Source organism: Oryctolagus cuniculus, chromosome 15 (genome assembly GCF_051225735.1).
Source record: "Oryctolagus cuniculus isolate XC-2025 breed Fujian yellow rabbit chromosome 15, ASM5122573v1, whole genome shotgun sequence".
Lineage (NCBI taxonomy): Eukaryota > Metazoa > Chordata > Mammalia > Lagomorpha > Leporidae > Oryctolagus > Oryctolagus cuniculus.
This window is the reverse complement of record NC_142881.1, coordinates 87,568,650-87,592,574: the sequence shown is the minus strand read 5'-3', so window position 1 is coordinate 87,592,574 and position 23,925 is coordinate 87,568,650. Positions and strand designations below refer to the sequence as shown.

At 45.1% G+C, this 23,925-nt stretch overlaps 1 protein-coding gene across 16 annotated transcripts in view; it reads right to left on the bottom strand.

The window, feature by feature from the left end:
• The window catches only part of MARCHF8 (membrane associated ring-CH-type finger 8), a 105,437-nt gene that overhangs the window by 65,256 nt on the left and 16,256 nt on the right, over positions 1-23,925 (bottom strand). The gene's annotated exons all lie outside the window — the stretch shown is intronic.

The following is a 23,925-nucleotide window of genomic DNA, read 5'->3' as shown; positions in this document are numbered from 1 at the left end:
TTTCATCATCAAGTATCCATCAGTCCTTGAGTGCACATAATGGTAAGATAAGAGGTTAAGTAGTCTAAAACAAATTCAAGGTCTCTATGATCCATACTTAACCTTCCAAAAGTCTGTTGGTAAACTTTTTCTGCCAAGTGCAAGACATATTTCAAACACCATAGGCCAAATCTGTTCCAGCTATTCAACTCTGCCCTCATAGCACAAAAGCAGCCATGATAACACATGAATGAATGAGAGTGGTTATGTTCCAATAAAACTTTATTTAAAAAGCAGGTGGCAGGCTAGATGTGACACACAGACCAGCAGCTTGCCAAACACGCTCTAAAGGGTTTTGCTGGAAAGACGCTGGTCATCTCCTGAGAACCATGAAAAAGGAAAGAACCATGTTCGTATAAGCTGCCTTCAGTGATTTCTGCCAGCCCTGCCCTGTTTCTGGCTTTTTCTATGTTCCCCAAAGTACCTAGTAACTGAGTGTATGTGTGCGCATTCCCTTTCTTCTGGCTGCCCCCACTGAAGTCTCTCAAACTCAGGACAGAAATCCAATTAAACACAGATCATCTGTATGGTTTAATGCAGCAATGTTTCATGCTGCTTAGATTTTCACAGTAGCTAGAAGCTTTTTATTTCTAAAAAATTAATCCCTAATGTGGGGATTTCCATTTATTAACCACAAACTGGGGGGTGAGGCAACAGGGAGAGAACAACAGGGCCTGGCCGCCCTAAGGTCGTATGTGACAGGCAAAACTCCGCTCTGGACCAAAGGCCAGTGTTCACGAGGCTGGGCCACCTCTGACAGTGCCACTAACCACGCAGAAAAGCACCAGGATTCACAGAATGGATTCATTCACACAGCTCTTGAATCAATACGCAAGGGCAAGGAACAAGAAGCTGGAAGATCAACACACACAGGGTAAGAAAGTGAGCTAGAAGAATGTTGTTTTTAAAACAGAGTCGGTGATGTTAGCATCTAGATACCACATATCACCTACTCCAGTTCCGGCTTTGGTGAGCCTGGCACAAGCAGGGGCGCCATGCCCTACAAACATTCTGAACGTCTGTGTTCAGCGCATCACAGGAGACAAGAGGTGTGTGCTCTCTGCTCGGCTTCCTTACACTCTTCGGGAGATCACAATAGTAGTAAGCGGGTTTTTCTTTTTGAGTATTTCTTTCTTTCTTTTTTTTTTTTTTATAGGCAGAGTGGACAGTGAGAGAGAGAGAAAGAGAGAGAGAAAGGTCTTCTTTTGCCGTTGGTTTACCCTCCAATGGCCACCGTGGCCGGCGCACTACGGCTGGCGCACCGCACTGATCCGAAGCCAGGAGCTTCTCCTGGTCTCCCATGGGGTGCAGGGCCCAAGTACTTGGGCCATCCTCCACTGCACTCCCTGGCCACAGCAGAGGGCTGGCCTGGAAGAGGGGCAACCGGGACAGAATCCGGCTCCCCGACCGGGACTAGAACCTGGTGTGCTGGTGCCACAGGCAGAGGATTAGCCTATTGAGCCGCGGCACCAGCCCGATAAGCAGGTTTTTCATCACTGGTGCTTTCAAGTCCTGTCACATATGACACTTCCCAGGGCCTCTGGGAATGCTAAGTCTAACTGGCCCCGCCCAGAGCCCTCCCCACTTCCACCTCAATAACTGCCCACCGCAGCACTTCTGATATAACCATCAATACACCACTGGCACATGCGCACTACCAGCCTGGGAAAGACCACATACACCACAGAGACACAAATGCAAGAGGGATTTCATTTTTTTGCAGCTGCTTTTCTGACTTGCACTCCCACCTCCAGACAACAGACCTGCAGGTTTGCCTGAGGCAATCTCTCTCCTAAGCCACACATACTTAGGCTAAGTGTAAGTTTACAAGAAAATCACAAAGCAGACCATGCCACTTTTTATGTGAATGCTGATATTAAAAGCTTACCCACAGTTTGTTTTTTTTTTTTTTCAAAATTTCCAGAAATGTATTTTACATCAATTCATGGCATCCTTAATGAAGGACAACTGTTAAACCTCTGCACTAACCAGATATGAGGATTTCAATTCCACTAACGCTAACTTGCAAAATACAGCACACCTAAAACAAACATCCCTGTGTAGAACCAGGCTGCCAATACTGGTTGTCTAAGAGTTGAAAAGGGATATCCCATGTTCATGGATCAGAATTTAATCCTGCTAAGATGTCAATTCTCCCCAATCTGATCTAAAGAGTCAAACCTACTACTAAACAAAATGTGAGCTTAGCAGTAGAAGTTTGACAAGCTGGTCCTAAACTGCACTCAGAAACTCAAGGGACTCAGAGTTGCTAAAAACAACCTTGAAAAGAACAAAATAGGAGGACTCACACTTCCGAATTTCAAAACCTACCACAAAGGGACAGTAATCAAGACAATGTGGTACTGGAGTAAGGATAAATACATAAAGCAGTGGGATAGAACTCAGAGTCCACTGTATCTATGGTCAACTGATTCTCAACAAGGGTGCCAAGAATATTCTTTTCAACACAGTGCTGAAATGACTGGGTAGTCACATACAAAACAATGACCTTGGTTCTGGTACAAAGAAAAAAAGAGACAAACTGCATATCAAAATAAAAACATTTGAGCTTCGAAGGATACTATCAGGAAAGCGAAAAGATAACCCACAGATTATAAGAAAATGTAAGTTTACAAGAAAATCATAAAGCAAGTCCTAATAAAGGACTTGCATCTAGAATATATAAAGAACTCTTACAAATCAATAAAAAGAAATAACCCAATGAAAAATGGGTTATTCAATATCATGAGCCAAAACTCTTACAAATCAATAAAAAGAAATAATCCAATGAAAAATGGGTTATTCAATATCATAAGCCAAAACCAAAACCATGAGATATCACTTTAATTATATCCACAATTAAGCACAAATAAGGGACAAGTATTGTATTAAGCTGTCAATTGGGAGGACTGCATCCCATATCAGACTGTCTGGGTTCAAGGTCTTCCTCCACTTCCAATACTGCTTCCTGCTAATGTGCACCCTGGGAGGGAAGCTCGAGTACTTGGTTCCCTACCACCTATGCAAAAGACTTGGTGGATTCCCGGCTCCTGGCTTTGGCCTGGTCTAGCCCTGGCTACTGCAGTGTTGCAGGCATTTGGGGAAGAAGTGAACCAATAGAGGAAAGCTCGCTCTCTCTCTCTCTCTCTCTCTCTCTCCCTCTGTGCCCCCTCCCTGTGTGTCTAGGTGTATATGAGACTTTGCCTTTCACATAAATAAAAATAAATTAAATTTTAATAAATAAAGTATCGGCAAGCCTGCAGTGAAACTGACTGCCCTCACGCACTACTGGTAGGGAGGTATGCAGTTAATTTGGAAAACAAATTTGACTTTTCCTCAAACTGTTAAAGATGCCAACCACATGACCCAGCAATTTCATGCCTAAGGGTAGACACACAATAGGAATGAAAACATCTGCTCGCACAAAATCTTGCACATGAGTGTTTATATCACATTATTCATAATATGCAAAAAATGGAAACAACCCAAATGCCAATTAACTGAAAAATGAAACTTTGTATATCCATTCAATGGAATAATATTCAGCAATAAAAAGAAATGAAGCACTGGTAGAAGCTACAATACAGATGAACCTTGGAAAACATTATGTTATACGAAGAAGTCAGTCACAAAAGATCAAACAGGATCACAATTGTATGGAATGTCCAGAGTAGGTAAATAAGCAGAGACAGAAGGTAGATCAGTGGTTGCCAAGGAATGGGCGGGGGGAAGAGTAAAAGGAGGAGCTGATGATGAGAGGGTTTCTAGAGTAACAAAAATGTTCTGAAATTGATAATGGTAATGGTTGTGCAACTCTTAAATACATGAAAAGTTATAGTATTATACACTTTAAATCAGTGATTTATAATGGACATAAACTACAAGTGTCTTTCAATAAAGCGATTTTTTAAAAAGATACAAAAATAAGGGCCGGCGCTGTGGCATAGTGGGTAAACTTGCCACCTGCAGTGCCAGCATCCCATTTGGGCACCGGTTTGAGTCCCAGCTGCTATACTTCCCATCTAGCTCTCTGCTATGGCCTGGGAAAACAGTGGAAGATGGCCCAAGGCCTTGGGCCCCTGTGCTGGCGTGGGAGACCTGGAAGGAGCTCCTGGTTCCTGGCTTCAGAACAGTCTAGCTCCGACTGTTGCAGCCTTTTGGGGAGTAAACCAGTGGACTAAAGTCTCTCTCTCTCTCTCTCCTCTCTGCCTCTGCCTCTCTGTAACTCTTTCAAAAAATAAATCTTTAAAAAAAGATATAAAAATGAAGTGAACTATAACAGAAAAAAGTTTTGTTTTTCCTGTGCTGTCCTTCATGTGATTTACCCAGATGGCACAGAGAAGGCTGCCGTCACCCATTCTCACTCCTCCAGTTTTGAGAAAGGTAACCAAAGAGTACAAAACCAGCAATGAGAGGCTAAGGTTCAAGCCCCCCTCTAACTGCTGTTGGGCAAACTGGTGAATTTCCTAGCTCTTGCTTCCTAAACCCTTGTGTGTAAAGGAGAAGGGCAAGCATCTCTTCCCAGTTCACAGGCGAGCCTGGAGCCTCCGGGCTCATCCCACCAGCACATCTGCCAAGGGGTTTTCCAGGCCTTCGCAGCAATTCTTCTCTCTGCACCACAACAGCCCGTTCTTTGCTTTGTCTTTCTGACCCTCTGTGCCTAACACAAGATTCACAGGAGGGAGACCTCAAACCCTGCGTCTATTTGGGACCTCCAGGCAGTGTGGGGGGAGGCGAGACAGACAATGCTGTCCCTATATGAGGAGTGGAGGGAAGGCCCAATCCTGAAGACAACTGCCTGGCTTAGCAATTAAACTCTTCTGTGTGCGTTCCAGATGGCCAAGACAAACCAAGGATTCTGCCCATCCCAGCAACAATGGTGTGGACAAGCACACATAACAAAGTGGGAGGCAGGAGAGGACAAAGATGCCAGTCTCGGCCTCCCGGGAGGGGTCCGACCGCCCCCTGCACCACAGTTTACAGGGTGGCAGGCTCCAGCTGCACCTGCTGCCCTCCACACTGTGCACTGTTGAATCTTAATGTCCTGACTGGCACTGTCAGAAAAACAACTTGAAGTCACAGAACAAGTGAAAAGGCTGTGCACAGCAGCTGACACAAACAGAAACAGAAAAGGCAGTAAGAGGACCAGGCTCTGTGAATCCCAGCAGTGAACAATCAAGGCCACACCTGACCCAGCGCGTATGGAGGGGCAGACAGACCTTCTGGGGAGAGGGACTTACATAACCTAGTGAGGGATCTAAGCCGGCCCCTGGTTTTCTGGCTGTATATTCACAAGACAGGGATACAGAGAAGAGCAGCAGGGGGAAGACACAATGAGCTGCACATCCCTGTGAAAAGCCATGGCCAGTTCCTACGGCACCCAGGGAGTCACCAGCACATCATGACACCTGAGCATAGGAGAACAGAACTTGTTCTCCAAGGAGAACTGCGGAATCAGGCATTTATGTCATTAGGTGCTATGAACAAATGAAAAAATCCAACATCAGTCCAAAATTTTAAAACCTTTTAGAAAGTAGCAATGGAGAATCCCTAAAATGAAAAAAGCAAAATCTCAAACCAAAATTTAATATAGAAATATTGCCATAACTCTTTAGGGGCACTCTAACCAAACTAAGAAGCAAAATAAGCACTATCGATTCATTTATTTTTTTTTTTTTACTTGAGAGAGAGAAAGAGATACCATCACTGGTTCATTCCCCAAATGCCCAGGAACCAGGAACTCAATCCGGGTCTCCCATGTAAGTAGCAGAGACTCAACCATGTGAGCTATCACCTGCAGTCTCCCAGGGGACACATTAGCAGCAAGCTAAAATTGAAAGTATAGCCAGGACTCAAAACCAGGTACTCTTATAAGGTCTGTGGGTGTCCAAAGCAGGGTCTCAACTGCTGTGCCAATCCCTAGCACTGCTATTTTTAATGTATAGTTAGATTTTTCTGGCAATGTTAGGCTGGGTGAACTGTGGTACTAACTGAATCAAGGCAGTATTATGTGATCATTACAAGCAACAGACACCATGGCATTATAAAAGCAATGATAAAATGACACTCACGCAGTGACAGCCATGTGAGTAAACACAGAAGTGAAGTCACAATACTGCTAACAGCATTTTAACGATGTGGCAACAGAAATGATTTTTTTCCTTTATCTATTTTCCAAATCTTTAGTAATGCTATATCAGCTTGATAGTTTCACAGTATAAAGCGTTGAAGTCATGCCACAAAGGTCAGCCACAGTCAGACTTTTATGTCATCAGTGAACCAAAGCCCCCATGGAAGGGCTCATGTTCTGTGAGGAAGGCATTTCTGACCACCTTGCAGGAGGCAAGCCTAATCTCTCCACTGAAATAAAGTAGGAGGACACATTCTCACACAGATGAATGGCCCACTAAGCTCAACATACAGGATATTTTAAAAACTTTATGGAAAAATGGAATTAAATGGTAAATACATTCTGGTGCAAAAAATACTTTGAAATCTATGCATCATTCTTCATAATACATACTTTCCAGAAACCAATGGAAAACCCCTCACATGCATGGATTTCAAAATGTTTTACACCAAAATAAGCTTATCTTTTAACTCCATTTTCCACTAACTCTTTGAAGTTCTCTCGTATACACATTATTACAAAAATCTTAAGACACTAAAAATTATGAAAATCCTTTAAAAAAATTTTCCCAGCTTGGGGAGGGGTGATGGTGCTATATTGCAAAGAAAAATAAATCCAAATGATATTAGGCCTCTTAACAGCACCCACTGGATCCAAAGTTTTTCAAAATTCTTAAAGAATATTTCAACATGGAATTCTACATCCAGCCAAACTATCAAACAAAGGAGAACAGAGAATAATAATGTAGGTTGGGGCATGAGAGTCAGCAAATATACCTCTAATACATTTCCAACAACAACTCAACCTTTCCTTATTTATTTTCCTTAATTCCTGTTTAAAGGAAACACCTGGTAGATACATTCTATGCCAAAATAAGAAACTAAGTCAAGAAAGAGAAAAAACCAAGACCAGTCACCCCAACTTCAGAAAGGCCCAGAGGGTATCAGCCCCAAACAGAGCAGGCACATGGGATACTTCCAGGGGCAGGTCTCCAGGTTACAAGTCCCAACAGAGAAGACAGTGACAGATAATGTCATGGGTACCAAGAGAACTAAGGGTATGAAAAATAAAAATATGAAGCAATTATTAACAAATTATAAAAGAGGGGAAAAGCCATCATTTGCCTCTGAAATATCCGTATTTCAAGCCTGACAGCAATGTGAACAACATATGACATACGCAGCACTGTAACCATAGAAGATCGGGTACACGCTTATCACTGGAGAACACGGAGGCAGCCATCAGAACAAACAGCTGGGGTTACTGGCAGCTGTGCCAAGCAACAGGACAGGGACAAGGCAGGAGCAAAGACGACTGCTTTGCACTTCAGGATCTCCAGTGCTACAATCTCCTGACCACAGTTTCAAAACTCAGCACAAAACAACCAACCAACCCACCCCTCCTTACTGATTTAACAATAAGACTTAAACTTGAGGTCCACATTGTGGCACAGGGGGTTAAGCCACCACCTGAGACACCGGCATCCCATATGGGAGGTGTGGTTTGAGTCCCAGCTGCTCCACTTCCCATCCAGCTCCCTGCTAATGTGCCTGGGCCCCTGCCACCAATGTGAGAGATCGGGATGAAGCTCCCGGTTCCTGGCTTTAGCCAGGCCCAGCCCTGGCTGTGGTAGCAATTTGGGGAACAAACCAGTAGATGGAAGAGCTCTCTGTTGCTCTGCCTCTCAAGTAAACAATTAAATAAATATTTAAAAAAAAAAAAAAAAAAAAAAAGGTCTGCTCGTCCATGAACTTTTGGGACCAAAATGTGACCTGAAGTGACAGGAAGCTACTCACAGACTCCACCTGTGCTATTTCAGGGTAAATATTACACTGCAATGCAGAAACAGTAATGTGTTGGATCAGGGCACGCTACCCCAAGCGTCAACAGGGTTATTCAATAATGGGATTATTACTGTTAACTGAAGAAAATGAGTGCCTGTTAAAGATTTTGTAGATTAACAAAAAGAAGTCAGAGGGAGCCAACTCAGAACTGTAAGGTGACTACCTAATGATTTGCCCTTGTTTGACGAGAAGAATGAACAGGAACTTTTTTACAATGGAGAAGGACTAGCTGGTAAGCTTTCCCAGGTGTTTTTCTGCTCAAACTTTGGCTAAATTTCCCAAAACGCTTTCATAATAAGCAGGATTTTTTTTTTAACATTTATGTATTTACTTGAAAGACAGAGTTACAGAGAGAGAGAAACAGAGACAGATTTTCCATCCATTGGTTCACTCCCCAAATTGGTTCACTCAACAGCCAGGGTGGGCCAGGCCAAAGCTAGACGCCTGGAACTCCTTCTGGGTATCCCATCTGGGTACAAGGGCCCAAACACTTGGCCCATCTTTTGCTGCTTTCCCAGGCATATTAGCAGGGAGCTGGATCAGAAGTGGAGCCCTGTTTGTGCTAGGGCACAAAATAGCACCCATATGGGATGCCAGCGATGCAGATATTATTTATTTAGTTATAGGGAGAGAAGGAGACAGAGAAGAAGAGATGTTCCATTGGCTGGTTCACTCCCCCAAATGACTACAATGGCTGGGGCTGGGCCAGGGTAAAGCCAGGAGCCAGGAGCTTCTTCCAGGTCTTCCTCGTGGGGGCAAGGGCCCCAAGACTTAGGCCATCTTCTGCTGCTTTCCCAGGCCATCAGCAGGTAGCCTGGTTAGAAGTGGAGCACCAAGGACTCAAACTAGTGCCCACACAGGATGCCGGCACTGCAGATGACGGCTTAACCCACTGTGCCATACAGGTGACATCTTAACCTGCAGCACCATAATGCTGGCCCCACAAAACTACTGATTTCTTTGGAGCATTGTCCCCAGGAACTTTTCCTAATGCATCAATGAAATTTTACCATTTTTCTACACTTCACACTGGTTTTTGTTCTAGCTTCAATTTCAGCAGAATTCACATTGCTCTGATAGAAGCTCTTGTCAGACTGAGGTTTCATCCTTAGTGTCTCAAATCAGATTGTGCGCAGACGTGTTATAACAGGTAAGAATTAATTTGGGTGCAAAACATATTTTGCAATCGTGTGTACTTTTTCATAAAGGGCATGCTCCATGGACTTTTTTTTTTTTTTTTTTTTTGACAGGCAGAGTGGATAGTGAGAAAGAGAGACAGAGAGAAAGGTCTTCCTTTTGCCATTGGGTCACCCTCCAATGGCCGCCGCGGCCCGTGCGCTGCGGCTGGTGCACCACCGCGCTGATCCGATGGCAGGAGCCAGGTACTTCTCCTGGTCTCCCATGGGGTGCAGGGCCCAAGTACTTGGGCCATCCTCCACTGCACTCCCTGGCCACAGCAGAGGGCTGGCCTGGAAGAGGGGCAACCGGGACAGAATCTGGCGCCCCGACCGGGACTAGAACCCGGTGTGACAGCGCCGCAAGGCAGAGGATTAGCCTAGTGAGCCGCGGCGCCAGCCTCTCCATGGACTTTTTGAAGAGCACTCAGACACTATTCCATACCTGCAATGCTCTTCCTTCCCCCAGTGATGTGATTAACTCGTGCAAACACCTGAGCATCCCCTGGAAGGAAGTTCCACATTACAGAGCTCTACAGCATCAAGGAAGAACCTCTACTTCATTAACTACCAGAATTGTTCTTCTTCAGTAACTACTGGAATCTTATTTACTGGGTTCTTTAATTAATGACTTTCTTCCCAGTGGGCTGGAAGATACCCACAGGCAGAGATCATATCTCATTCTGCTCACCTCTGGAGCGTTCTCTAGCTAGCCCAATGCCTATCACAAAAGACCCATTCAATGAAGGCTAGCTAGAGCCACCACTCTGGGTCAGCAGTCAGAACTGACCAGGAATTTCATTTGTAACTCAAACCTATTCATCAACACTGCTCACTATCTCAATCACTGATCAAGTATCCTTTCAAAAACATCAAGAAAAATTCAGTTCATTTCAACTGGGAAGAAATCACTGATCTTTAAATACCTGGGGCAGACTGACCACATCAGACCTAGTTTAGAACTGTAATGGAATTTAAATACAGTGAAATATGATTTAAGTATCTCTAAAAATAACTCTAAAAGGCCACAATTGTAAGCTGTTAAGAATTACTAATAAAAGCTCATTTGAGACAGAAAAATCTACATCTCATAAGTTACAAATGAGAAATTTCAACCTTTGAGTAAACTCACTGCAAGATAGGCAGCAAGTCACCAATGTCACATCCACAAGGTCAAAGAAGTGTACAAGCGTTCTATGCACATCCAGTATCATCTCAAAGCCTTATTCCTATGCCCTCTACTCACTCAGCCAGGCTCCTGCACCAGAACCTACCAGCTGGGCCACCAGAGCACTGGGTAATGAAGCACAAACCATAAGGTGTGAAGATTACCCTGTTCCTGCCCACCATCGCAACAAAGACCAAAAGTTCTGAGAAATCTCAGGGAAGATGACAGGCTAACTCAGTCTCCAAACGCTACCCACCAAAAAAATCTGAAACAAAGCTTTGTTATTTAGGCTTGCTCTGTCTTAACTTCAAAAGTGGTAAGTTACTTAAAGGTAGCAAAATGAATTTAAAAATTTAATGCAAAAATGATGTAGTAACTACCAGAAAATATAGACACAATTACCAAAAGTAAAGACATCATAAAACACACAAGAATATCCCAAAGACTAAAGTTTACTCAGAAACGAAGACTAGAGTATATTAGTTCTTAAATCTTCTAGAATAACAGCATTACAAAAGGTAATAAAGGGTAAAGTCAATATCAAATAAGGTAATAAAACGGGCAATGAAGATGGGTGCAAAATGAAATCCAAAGCATAAATGGTCTGACAGATGATAAAGAGAACTGAAAAACCTAATAAATGCCACCCCTGAATAATGGTGCTCAAGGGAAAAACAAGAAAAAAGCACCACAACCATAAGTACTTTATAGCAAATCTCATTTGGCTGTCCTAGTGCAAGGAGTTAAACTTTTACCCCACCTCACACATGGCCTAGAGAACTGGACTCAACTTGCCCCCAGTTTCATACCTCTATTCAAGAAATCTTAGCTGCTGCTATCCCAGAGATGCTGAAATGTGAACAAATGTGCAAACAGAATACTGTAAGAAGTAATAATACATAAGCACAGCAGCATCTGGCAGCTTATAAGGTACACCTAAAATATGTAGCATCTGACTTTGGCTTATGTTTTTATCTCACTGTGGCACTGCTACACAAAGGACAAAAATAAAATGTGTGAGGGTGCTGGCTTTGTTGGTAGGTATCACAATCACCATGGATACAGAAAATATATTTAACACTTTGAGTTCACATGCAAATCTGTATCACAAGCCACAGAAAGGAAGCCCAGGGGTGGTATTCAGGGGTGCTTTTTAGCTCAGCTGTTTACACCTGGTTGGGACATCTGCATCCCTCATCAGAGTAACAGGGTTCACTAACTGGCTTCAGCTCCCGACTCTGGCTTCTTGCTAATGAAGATCCTGGGAGGCAGTAGTGATGGCTCATGCAATCATGTTCCTGAGTTCCTGACTCCCAGCTTCAGCCATCCCAACTGTTGCAGGCATTTGAGGAGTGGGCCAGCAGATGCAAGCGCCCCCCCCCCTTCAAATAATTAAATGAACTTTTAAAGGGGGGAGCCTTTAAGGGCTCATAGCCTACATTCTTTCATCCTTTTAAACTACCCCAGTAGACTGTGCGAGGGGCAAGCTCAAAGAAGAGAGGCACAGTGGATGTCAGGCATGCTGACCATAGCTGGCCAGGGGAAGGTCACATAACTGGTCCCTAAGGACACTGGATAGAGCCTAATGCTGCAACTCCTGTCCAGATGCAGGTGCTTGGCCAGGAGAGAGCAGGGGTGCAGGTGAAGGCCAGGCTGTGAGGAACACTGGAAGAGGTAGACACAGAGTAAAGCTGATTACCTTACATAATGTGTGTGGCCTCATCTGGCCAGTTGAAGGCCTTAATTTAAAACTGAATTTCGCCAGAAGAAGAGGGAATCCTGAGATGAGTCTGCCTTTGGTCTTGAACTCCAGAATGAACTCTTCCCTGGCCCTCAGGCCTGCCAGCCTGCTCTGCAAATCTGGGTATTTGTGAGCCTGTACAATCACATGAGCTAACCCACTTTAAAGAAACTGAAACTGGAAAACATACAAGTTCCCGTATAAGAATAAAAAAAACCACAGAATTCCAGCTGGTGGATCCATACTCAAAGAAGAGATTCCTACCGTGGGTCAAAAGACTGTCCTCCTGCATCTGCCACTACTCATGAAACAATCCATTAGTAGAGATAACCACATACCTGAATGCTTCCTTAAGATGTTCTATTTAAAATTGAAATCCTCTTGTAGAGTAGCAAAAATTAAATGTGTGTGTGCAACGTAGTCACTGCAGCATTATTTGTAATGGCCAGAGACTAAAAAGACAACTCAAATATAAATTTAAAAGACTGGTTGAATAAACTACTCACACAAGGGATATAGCTGGGGAAAAAAAGGCATGAAGACTTTACATACTTAGAAAAGTGATCATGAGGAAACAATAGGAAGACAAAAAAGTAATAAGAAAATACATGTACCAGAGCTGCCATTGCAGCATAGCAGGTTAAGCCAACGGTTGTGACGCCAACATCTCACGTAAGAACGCTAACTGCAGTGCTGGGTGCTGTTTCTTTTTTTTTCTTTCTTTCTTTCTTTCTTTCTTTTTTTTTTTTTTTTTTTTTTTTTTTTTTTGACAGGCAGTGTTAGACAGTGAGAGAGAGAGACAAAGGTCTTCCTTCCGTTGGTTCACCCCCAAAATGGCCGCTAAGGCTGGCGCGCTGCACCAATCCAAAGCCAGGAGCCAACCGCTTCTTGCTGGTCTCCCATGAGGGAGCAGGCCCAAACACTCGGGCCATCCTCCACTGCCCTCCCAGGCCACAGCAGAGAGCTGGACTGGAAGAGGAGCAAGCAGGACAGAATCCAGCGCCCGTATGGGATGCCGGCCCTGCAGGCAGAGGACTAGCCAAGTGAGCCACGGCGCCGGCTCTGGGTGCTGTTTCTGACCCAGCTGCCTGCTAATATACCTGGGAAAGCCCTGAGACCAACTGTGAAACCAGGATGGAGTTTCTGGTTCCTGGTTTTGTTCTCACCCAGCCCCAGCTACTGCAGGCAGGCTCTCGCGCTCGCGCTCTCTCTCTCTCTCTCTCTCTCTCTCTCTCTCTCTCTCTCTCTCAGCAGGTAAAATAAATCTTGAGAGACAGAAAGCACAGCAAGACAAAGGTTATGGCTCAGTGGGTTAAGCAGCCACTTGGGACCACCTGTGTCTCATACTGGTCTAACAAGTTCCAGCTGCTCCCCATCTAATCCAGCTCCCTGCTAACATGCTTGGGAAAGCAGCAGATGATGGCCCAGTGACTCAGCCCCGGCACCCATGTAAGATACCCAGAGGGAGTTCTTGGGTCCAACCTGGCCCAGCCCAGGCTGCTGTAGCCATTTGCAGACTGCATCTGCAGATGAAAAATCTCTCCCTCTTTCTCTGTTCCTTCTGCCCCATCTCCCCTCTCAAATAAATAAGTCGATCTTTAAACAAATTAGTTTTTTTTTTTTTTTTTAAGAAAATGTACCTGGACGGCTACCATTCACCTAAGATAGAGTTGGGAGGCAGAAACAAAACTAGACATGTACATGCCCATGCATGCACACTTGTGTTCTAAATGCAACAAGGGGAGGGGAACAGAGAGGAAGAGGTAGGGATCAAAGCTCGACTTTTCTGATTCCGTCTTGCTGAACAGCTGGCCCTAGAACCAAGCACATGTTTTCCTTTTTTTAATCAAGGGGAAGGTGTTTGATGCAGTAGTTAAGACACTAATGAGGATGTGGAAATCCCATACTGGAGTGCCTGAGTTCAAATCCTAGCTCTGCTTCAGATCCAGCTTTTTTTTTTTTTTTTTTTTTTTTTTTTTTTTTATTTTTGACAGGCAGAGTGGACAGTGAGAGAGAGAGACAGAGAGAGAAAGGTCTTCCTTTGCCGCTGGTTCACCCTCCAATGGCCGCCGCTGCAGCCGGCGCACCGCGCTGATCCTGGCAGGAGCCAGGAGCCAGGTGCTTTTCCTGGTCTCCCATGGGGTGCAGGGCCCAAGCACCTGGGCCATCCTCCACTGCACTCCCTGGCCATAGCAGAGAGCTGGCCTGGAAGAGGGGCAACCGGGACAGAATCCGGCGCCCCAACCGGGACTAGAACCCGGTGTGCCGGCGCCGCAAGGTGGAGGATTAGCCTATTGAGCCACGGCGCCGGCCAGATCCAGCTTCTTGCTAATGAGCATCCCAGAAGGCAGCAGATGATGGCCCAAGAACCTGGCATCCCTGTCAGCCACGGGTGAGACCCAGAGGCAGTTCCAGGCTTCTGACACTTTCCTAGACCATCCCCAGCTGTTGCAGGCATGCGGGGAGAGAACCAGCAGATGCACACACTCTGTGTCTCTGCCTTTCAAATAAGTATAAACATTTCACAAATTTAAAATCCTTTTAAAAAATAAAATTTTAACTTCTAAAATTCAAAAGCAAAATGAATAAAATCTCAGGACTGGCACTGCGGTATAGTGGGTTAAGCCAGCTTCAACAGCAGCATCCCAAAAGGCACTGGTTGTGTCCTGGCTGCTTCACTTCTGATCCAGCTCCCTGCTAATGGCCTGGGAAAGCAGCAAAGACGGCTTAAGTGCTTGGGCCCATGAACCCACGTGGGAGACTCAGGTGAAAATTCCTGGTTCCTGGCTTCAGCCCAACCCAGCCGAACCCTGGCCATCGCAACCATCTGGGGAATGAACCTGCAGCTGGAAGAACTCTCTTTCTGTCTCTTCTCCCCCCACCCCCAACTCTGCCTTTCAAATAAATAAATAAATCTTAAAATGCTAAATATGCATCGAATTGGTGATGTAACCACAAAAAGATAATTATTTCAAAGGAATGATTAAAACAATTTTACCAAATATCCCTGGAAGACTCTATCCCAACATTAAAAAGAACTGGGAGAATGCTTTTAATAAAAAAAAAATAGGAATCAGATTTTCAGCATGCAATACAAACATAAACTCACAGAATTCAATATAATCCTTCATTCCTAAATTTGCACTGGAAAAATCAGTATGAAACTCATGACATATTTTCTTTCTCTCTTAATTTTTATTTATTTATTTTCATTATACTTGAAAGGCAAAAAGAGATCTTCCATTTGTTGGTTTGCTCTCCAAATGCCCAGTGGGGCTAGTCCAGGCCAAACTAGGAGGCCAAAATTCAACCCGGGGGTGGCAGGGATCCAGGTACTCAAGCCATCACCTGCTGCCTCCCAGGGACTCAAACCCAGGCACTCTCGCATGTGACATGGGCATACCAAATGGCATCTCTTACTCATTTGGCCAAACACCTGCCCCAGGATTTTCTCTTAAAAATGCCAACAACAACGCATTCCCTGGCTCTGCCTGCTGAAACAACCTTTTAGCACAGCCATCCTACAGTTCCCAGACCGGGGTCCCAGACTGGGCTCTCTGAATACAATTTCCCACCAACAGGAGCCAGGGCTGCTGGGAGAAAGCGCTGCTTACAGAGCATAGGTTGGAAATCTCAAGGAACCTGAGAATAAGACACTATCTGGGACATTCATATTAAAAAGATTGGAAGGGGCCGGTGCTGTGGCGCAGAGGGTAAAGCTGCCACCTGCAGCGCCGGCATCCCAAATGGGCGCCGGTTCTAGTCCCAGCTGCTCCACTTCCAATCCAGCTCTCTTTTGTGGCCTGAGAAAGCAGTGGAAGATGGCCCAAGTCCTTGGGCCCCTGCACCCGCATGGGAGACCTGGAGGAAGCTCCTGGCTCCTGGTTTCGGATCCGCGCAGCTCTGGCCATTGCAGCCAGTTGGGGAGTGAACCATCGGATGGAGGACCTCTTTCTCTCTCTCTGCCTCTCCTCTCTCTGTGTAACTCTTTAAAATAAATAAATCTTTAGGAAAAAAAAAAAAAGATCTGAAGATGCTGCCAGTGGCCAAAGGGATAATTTGATCTTCAGTGAGAATACCTGCAACATGGACTTAAGAAATCACCAAATACATTACAAGGTCATTTGTTCACAATATATTTTTTTAAATGAAGAGAAAATCACTGGCCATCTTTTTTTTTAACCTATCATCTTACTAACTGCTTTTTTTTAAAGATTTTATCTATTTATTTGAGAAGTAGAGTTACAGTGAGAGGGAGAGACAGAGAGAAAGGTCTTCCATCTATTGGTTCACTCCCCAAATGGCCACAATGGCCGGAGCTGCGCCAATCTGAAGCCAGGAGCCAGGAGCTTCCTCCTAGTCTCCCACATGGGTGCAGGGGCCCAAGGACTTGGGCCATCTTCTACTGCTTTCCCAGGCCACAGCAGAGAGCTGGATTGGAAGAGGAACAGCCAGGACTAGAACCGGCACCCATATGGGAGGACTAACCTACTGTACCACAGTGCCAGCCCCATCACTGACCATCTTTGGAGATGTGAAGAACTCGCCAAGAGTTACCAATAAATTTCTAAGTAACCAGATAATTTGTCAGAAGAAACTTCTCCACAAAAGGATTCCAGCTAGTATGTGAAGAAGGAATAATTAAATTTAGGATGATAGCGCTATAGAAACGACTGGATTCACCAACCAACCTAGGCTAATTCTAAGTGGTTAACAACCACCACACAGAAGAAACAACCACACGTTATGTGCTGTTAGATACACAGACTATGCTCCATGAAATATGCTAACAAAAATGAACCAAAGGCAGTTCCAACCTCCAAGTCTAAAATTCCATGTACGGGGACAAAGGAACACCTGTCAGACGACACCACCAGATACGGTTCCCAAGAGTGACAGAACACATCCACACAAGCTCCGTGACGCGATTTCCTCCGGGAGTGCGTTTTATTAACAGGGAAAATAAGCGAAAAGGTGAGTCCACGGGTTAGAAAATACTAAAGAAAGCCTCTCTACTGAATGGAATGTGTGAACCTTAGATGCTGATTGCAGCGAATCAACCACACCAAAAAGTATGAAGTAACTCCGGGGTGGCAGCAGTACCATGGTTAGTTCTAAGAAAACAGCCTTTGTCTTTCGGTGTGAAGAACTTAGAGGAATGGATGTAGCAAGAATGTGTTGCAAAAATGCCGTGGGAGAGACGCAGGGAAGCAGCAGGCTATGCGTGTATGTGGCTAGCATAGCACACAGCAGTTCACTGTACTACTCCACTTTCATGGATGTTTGAAATTCTCCTTGATGAATGTTGACAATGTGATGAATGTCCATCCGTCTGCTTAAAGTTAGTAACAACATATCCACGGTATACATGATTTTCCAGGATTTTCTGCGTTCTGATAAAAGGGTTGGGATGGTTCTTTCAGCCTAAGTGACAAAACTTGAGGGACTTCATCCCCTCTGCTCTGCAAAGCCCTCCAAAGACCTAACATGCTGATCCAGTTGGTAATGAAGCATAGGTAAATGGAACCAAGAACACACACAGTTTAAACACACACACACACTCTACACATTAACTTTTAAATCAATATTCCACAGAAGATGCTTATTTTTTTCTTGAGGTAAAAAAAACACCTAATATGGGGCCAGTGCTGTGGTGTACCAGGTAAAGCCACCACCTACAGTGGGCAAAGGACCTCCTCACTGAACAAAGGCTGGAATGTGGCTTCAGGGTCACTCTAAATGGGCGTGGAGGCCGGGGCAGGAATGCAGCCTGCAGCACCCTATAGAAGCAGACCCTTCCTGGCTACATTCCTCAGATCCCCCACAACCTGAGACCAAGTACCCAAGGGAGCACTGTGCCAGGCCTCAGTCAACAGACTTGTAGCAAATATGCCTATGCAGTCCTGCAAAAAGTAAGACTTAGCTATAAACTCAGTTTATAACCTATGCTGTTATAGCCTAGCATAATATGTTAAAAGAAAACTTTAAAAGACAGATTTATTTATTTACCAGAAGAGTTGCAGAGGGAAAGGGAAAGACAAAGATGTCTTCCACCCACTGGTTCACTCCCCAAATGGCTACAACAGCCCAGGTTGGGCCAGATCGAAGCTAGGAGCTCCACCTAGGTCTCCCACACAGGTGGCAGGGGCCCAAGCACTTGGGCCATCTTCTGCTGCTTTCCCAGGCCATAGCAGAGAGCTGGATCGGAAGTGGAACAGCCAGTCTCAAACCACCGCCCATGTGGGATGCCGATGCTTTAGGCCAGGGCATTAACTCACTGCACCACAGCGCCAGCACTTGGGCCATCTTCCACTGCTTTCCCAGGCTGGTAGGGAGCTGAATGAGAAGTGCAGCAGCAGGACTCAAACTGCCATTTATATGGGATGCAGGTGCTGCACATGGCAGCTGAACCTAACGCTGCATCACAATGCCAGCCCTTCACTGCCACTTTTCTGCTCACTACTCTAACTCCAATTAACTCTGGTATCAGAGGAACCCTGAGCCAATCATTCCTTTTTCAAAACCACTTTCATACAGCTCCGCTGTTGGAAAGCACAACTCCCTGCCTGGGCCTGCACTAGGACCACTCCAGCAGAGATGGAGGTTTTGCGTGGAACTCATGATATTGGCACAGGAAGGGGAGGGGAAGGGTTGGAGAAGCCAGAGTCCAGGTTTAATTCAAAAAAGCCACAGAGCAGGAGATCAAAGTACTGGTCTGGAGGACACCATGTCCATAACTCCACCTGCCCCACTACCCTGCCTAAAGTGAGGGAGCTGTAAAATGAGTTAAAAATACACTTCTCAGAAAGGCGCAGTAAAACAAGGAAAATTCCGAAGGAATCAGCACTACAGAGAACAGTGGCTTTCAGCCTCCGGACGGAGAGCAGCACGCCAGCCAGTGACCTTCCTGGGGGCCAAGGCCGTGACAGTACCCTGTGGACGCACAGACGTTTGCACTGACCACAGTGGCTACACTGCCGGAGCTGAGCACAGCAATGGCCATTCTCGGCTCTGCTGTGTGCAAACACACGCAGGCCCCAATGTTTACAGCACATTCAACTATTAACAGTGCGGCTGGAGAACACTCAGAGAACATGCAGGTACATCACAAGAGAACTTTCACTTTTTCTATGGTAAATGATTTTTTTATTACTAGTTTCTTTTTAAATGCTTTTTAAAAATTTATTTGAAAGGCAGACAGACAAAGCAAGAGACACACAGTGATCTTCAATTCAGTGATTTGCTCCTCAGATGCCTCCAACAGTCAGGACTGGACCACACCAGAGCCAGGAGCCAGGAACTAAGTCTGGTCTCCCACGTGGGCCACACCTGCTGCCTCACAGGGTGCACACCAGCAGGAAGCTAGACTCGTAAGCACAGCAAGGATGGGAACAAAAGGACTCAAATATGGAGCACAGGCATCCAAAAGGCATCTTAAGCGCTGTGGTAAATGCCCACCCCCGATTTTTTTTTCTACAATTACATAGTATCACAAACAAAACTTCTATTTTAAAGTAAAACACAGCAATGCCTGAAGGGAAGAAATATGTAGTAAAATCAGTGAAAAGTAATATTGAATTTACAGTAAATCCCTATTTGTGCATTGGTAATTCTTGCCTTTTTAAATTAAATATTCTGTGCAAATGTATCTTAGAAAAGGTGGGGTTTCATATATAACCATTGTGGCAATTTCAATTACTCAAGAAGAATATAAATTGTAGGGAGCCAGCATGTAGCCTGGCAGTCTTAACTCGCCCACACTCCACATCAGAGTGCTGGGGTTCACTCTCAGCTGCAGTTTCTTGCTGACACACGCCCTGGGAAGCAGCAGTGATGGCTCCAGTAAGAGGGTCCCTCCCACTCACATGGGAGACCTGGACTGAGCTACTAGTTTCCGGCTCTGGCCAGAGCGCAGTCTTGGCCGCCGCCACAGGCATTTGGGGAGGGAATCGGTGCATGAGGTGTCTGTCTGTCTGTCTGTCTCTCGCTCTCTCTCCCTGCCCTCACAAACAATAAATAATTTAAAAATAGAAAAAATAGAGATAATAGAGATTTTAAGAAAGGAATGAATAGTTTTATCCTGGTCCCAACCATCTGGCAACCAGCAGATGGTGAACACAGTATAAGCTCCACAGGCCATGGGAGGCAGCGCAGGGCAGGGGATGGGGTCTGAGGGCTGGGTTCACCTCTACCACTCCACCACCAGTGAGCGTGCCCAGGAGGAACAGGCAAAGCTGTCGCCGTGCTACAGGCTAGCTCCATGCACCTTACACATACATGTAACTAAATCAGCCCTCACCACCACAGGACGCAACCAGCTTATCCCTGGGGCAACTCTGGCACGCTCAGGGTTCTGCAGCTGATGAGGGTCAGACCAGATGGCCAGCGGAAGCCCACCCCCAGAACCTGTGCTCCAAACCACAAGCTGTGGAGGCTGACTTGGGCCTTAGTTTCCTCATGCAGCTCTTAGTGTCTTTCAACTAAGAGCTCTAAAAAAGAAGGGAGAGGGCCGGCACTGAGGCACAGCAGGTTAAGCCACCACCTCCAGCGCCGGCATCCCATATGGGCGCCAGTTTGAGTCCTGGCTGCTCCAATTGTGATCCAGCGCCCCAGTAATGGACCTGAGGGAGCTGTGGAAGATGGCCCAAGTACTTAGGGCCCTGTACCCACATGAGAGACCTGGAAAAAGCCCCTGGCTCCATTTGGGGAGTGAACCTGTGGATGGAAGACCTCTGTCTCTGTCTCTCTCCCTCTTTCTCTCTGTAACTCTACCTTTCAATTAAATCTTCAAAAAGAAAGAAAGAAGGCCAAAACAAACGGTGGAAAGTGCCTTTGCAAACTCTATGATGGTAAACAGATGATAGACATCTACCATCTACAAACATGCTAAGATTTTTGCATTTACTGTACATTATGGAACACAATGTAATGAACTTGGAGGAAACAAAATGGTCCTAAAAGTCATTTCTTCTATTACTGACTCCTATGGTTTTCTTATGGACATTGACATTTCAATAAACTTGAACATTAACTGAGACTGAAGCCTCCATAAATATGATGGCACACATGCATTTCCTTCTTGGCTAGAATCCCAGAAACAGCAAAAAAAAAAAAAAATCTAGTGTACATTAGACTCATAATGGCTTTCAAGCAAGAATAAGCAGTGTAGAAATTTTTAATTCACCCAACTTATTCCTGCAATAAGGCCTTTAGTTGTCAAGGTTAGAAAGCTTTTACTTCTAGATCCTTCCTGTCTCCAGAAAGAAGTTTTGAACAGCTTAGATGCATACGTGCCGTGCATGTTGCCCTGGCACCCAGCCAAGGGAGGCGCCTCTGCAATCAAGTCTGACCACAGGCTCCCTCCTTCCCGAAACACACAGACAGGCACCTGCCCGAGGATGGCCAATCGCTGGCCGGGGAGAGACAGGTTAGGTAGCCGTCGGGTGGGACGGAGACACGCTGGGCCAGGATCCACCCTGGGAATCAAGCATTCAAAGGGACGTGAAGCTCAAAGGAGGATCTTCAAAGACACACAGGCAAGGCCAAGGTCAGAGGGAGGCGAGAGCCGGAAAGGACAGTGTGAAATAGAGGACACAACGAGAGGATGAGGAAGGCTCTGGCCTCCAGAGAAAACTGCAACAGATGCCAAGAGAAACTGCAGACACACAGCTTTCAGCAGCATGTACAGCTGCTCCCTAGAACTGGGTCAGCACCTGACAGCCATTCAGTGACAGTTTGTGTCTTGAAAATAAAGTTTTCTTCAATAACCCTAAAGTGAACTGTTCTTAAAAAGCATCACTTAAGAGGCAGAAGTTTGGTGCCGCAGTAAGGGATGTTTTAAAACAGACGAAACCCCATGGAAAAGGAGAAAGAGAAAACACGAGCAGTCACACTGTGAGAAAGCTGGGCAGTGAGGAGCAGGGTGGAGAATGCCGACTCGCTTATCACACCCCACAGTGATAACTTGAACGCTGGCAGAGGGGAAGCCAGAAGGCAGCGAACTTACATGGAAGAACTCCTGCAGAGGTCTCAGAGCTGCGGGGTGTTAAAGCAACCAGGAATCAGGAAGATGACTGTCTGTTGATCAACAAGCGTCTGGATCTCCTTAGTCACATACAAAATGCCTGTGCTCAGCCCTGAATGTCTGCGACACGGCTGATGTCGGCTGGGACACACGTGCTCCTACTCCCCAGCAGAACCTGTATCCAGTCTCTGGAGCAAAGTCTCTTTAACCGAGTTCCTTTGGGGTGTTACAGATTATATATGAAAACGAAAACATAAAAAATATGGGGCCAGCCACCTGCAACTTCAGCATCTAGTTGCTCCACTTCTGATCCAGCTCTGGCTAATGCACCCCGGAAAACAGCAGGTGATAGCCCAACTGCTCGGACCCCTGCCACCCACGTGGGAAACCCAAATGGAGTTTCAGGCTCCTGGCTTTGGCCTGACCCAGTCCTGGCCATTATGGCCATTTGGAAAGGGAACCAGCGGATGGAAGATCTCTTTGTGCGTCTTCCTCTCTTTCTGTAATTCTGCCCTCATAAATAAATATTCCAAAAATAAATTAAAAAAAAAAAAGATGGTGCTCCAAGCTCCTGGCTTCAGCCCAGCCCTGCCCTGACTGTTACAGGTATTTGGGGAGGGAACCAGCAAACAGAACATCCCTATCTCCTTCTCTCTCTTTCTCTCCCCGCCTCCTCCCGCTCTTCCTTACTTCCTCGAACTCTGCCTTTCAAATAAGTAAAGCTTTAAATATATATATAAACTCACAATAAAGAAATCAGCATATACAGAGAGATAACTCTCTATGAATGAGTCAATGGTAAGAACACACACTTCTGTGATGACCCTTACTTCACATTATGTAATTATCAAATGCAGAATAGTTAAAAACTACATAGAAAGTACTTAAATGGTGGGGGTGGGTGGATAATTTGACAGAGTGGTTAAGATGCCTGCATCCCACATCACAGTGCCTGGGTTCAAGTCTCAACTACACTGGCAATTCCAGCTTCCTGTTGAAGTGCACCCTGGGTCACTGCCACCCATGTGGAAGACCCAGCTCCTGGATTCAGCCTGGCCCAGTCCCAGCTGTCATGTGCATTTAAGAAGTAAACCAGCTGATAAGGAATTTTTTTCTGTCTCTTTCTCCCTCTTCCCCACTCCTCAGTTTGTCTCTCTGCATTTCAAAAAATAATTAAAATTTTTAAAAACCAATACTGTTTTTAAATAAAGAAAAATTGTATAAAGAAAATACTCGGCATTAAGAAATGAAAATTACACTGTTCACCAATAGCCAAAATAAGGAATTAACCAAGCTCCCCATCATCAGATGACTGGATAAAGTAAATGTCATATACATATAGCATGGAATATTATTCAGCTATAAAAAAATAAAATTCTACCATTTTCATCAAAATGGATGCAACTGGAGAACATCATAGTGAGCAAAATAAGCTGGACACAGAAAGACAAATATCGCATGTTCTCCCATATATGTGGGAGCTAAAATTTAAAAAGACAAAAAATCAAAAAAAGAAAAAAGAAATGTAATTGTCAAATTTTGTGCTGATAAATTCCTGAAAAATTAATTTTTGTTTAAAAAAACCCTTAAAGAAAATGAAACTCAGAGTTTGAGACATGAGGACATGAAGAACAGACTGACGAGGACTCATGTGACTAATCTGGGTCCTGTTAGGTGAATACAGAGACTAGGACAGAAGCAGTACTGAAATATAGGAGCTGAGACTTTTCAGAGGGAGACAAAAGACAAATCCAGATTTAAGAAGCACAATCCTATACCAAGCAGCACAAGTAAAGGCCTCCCC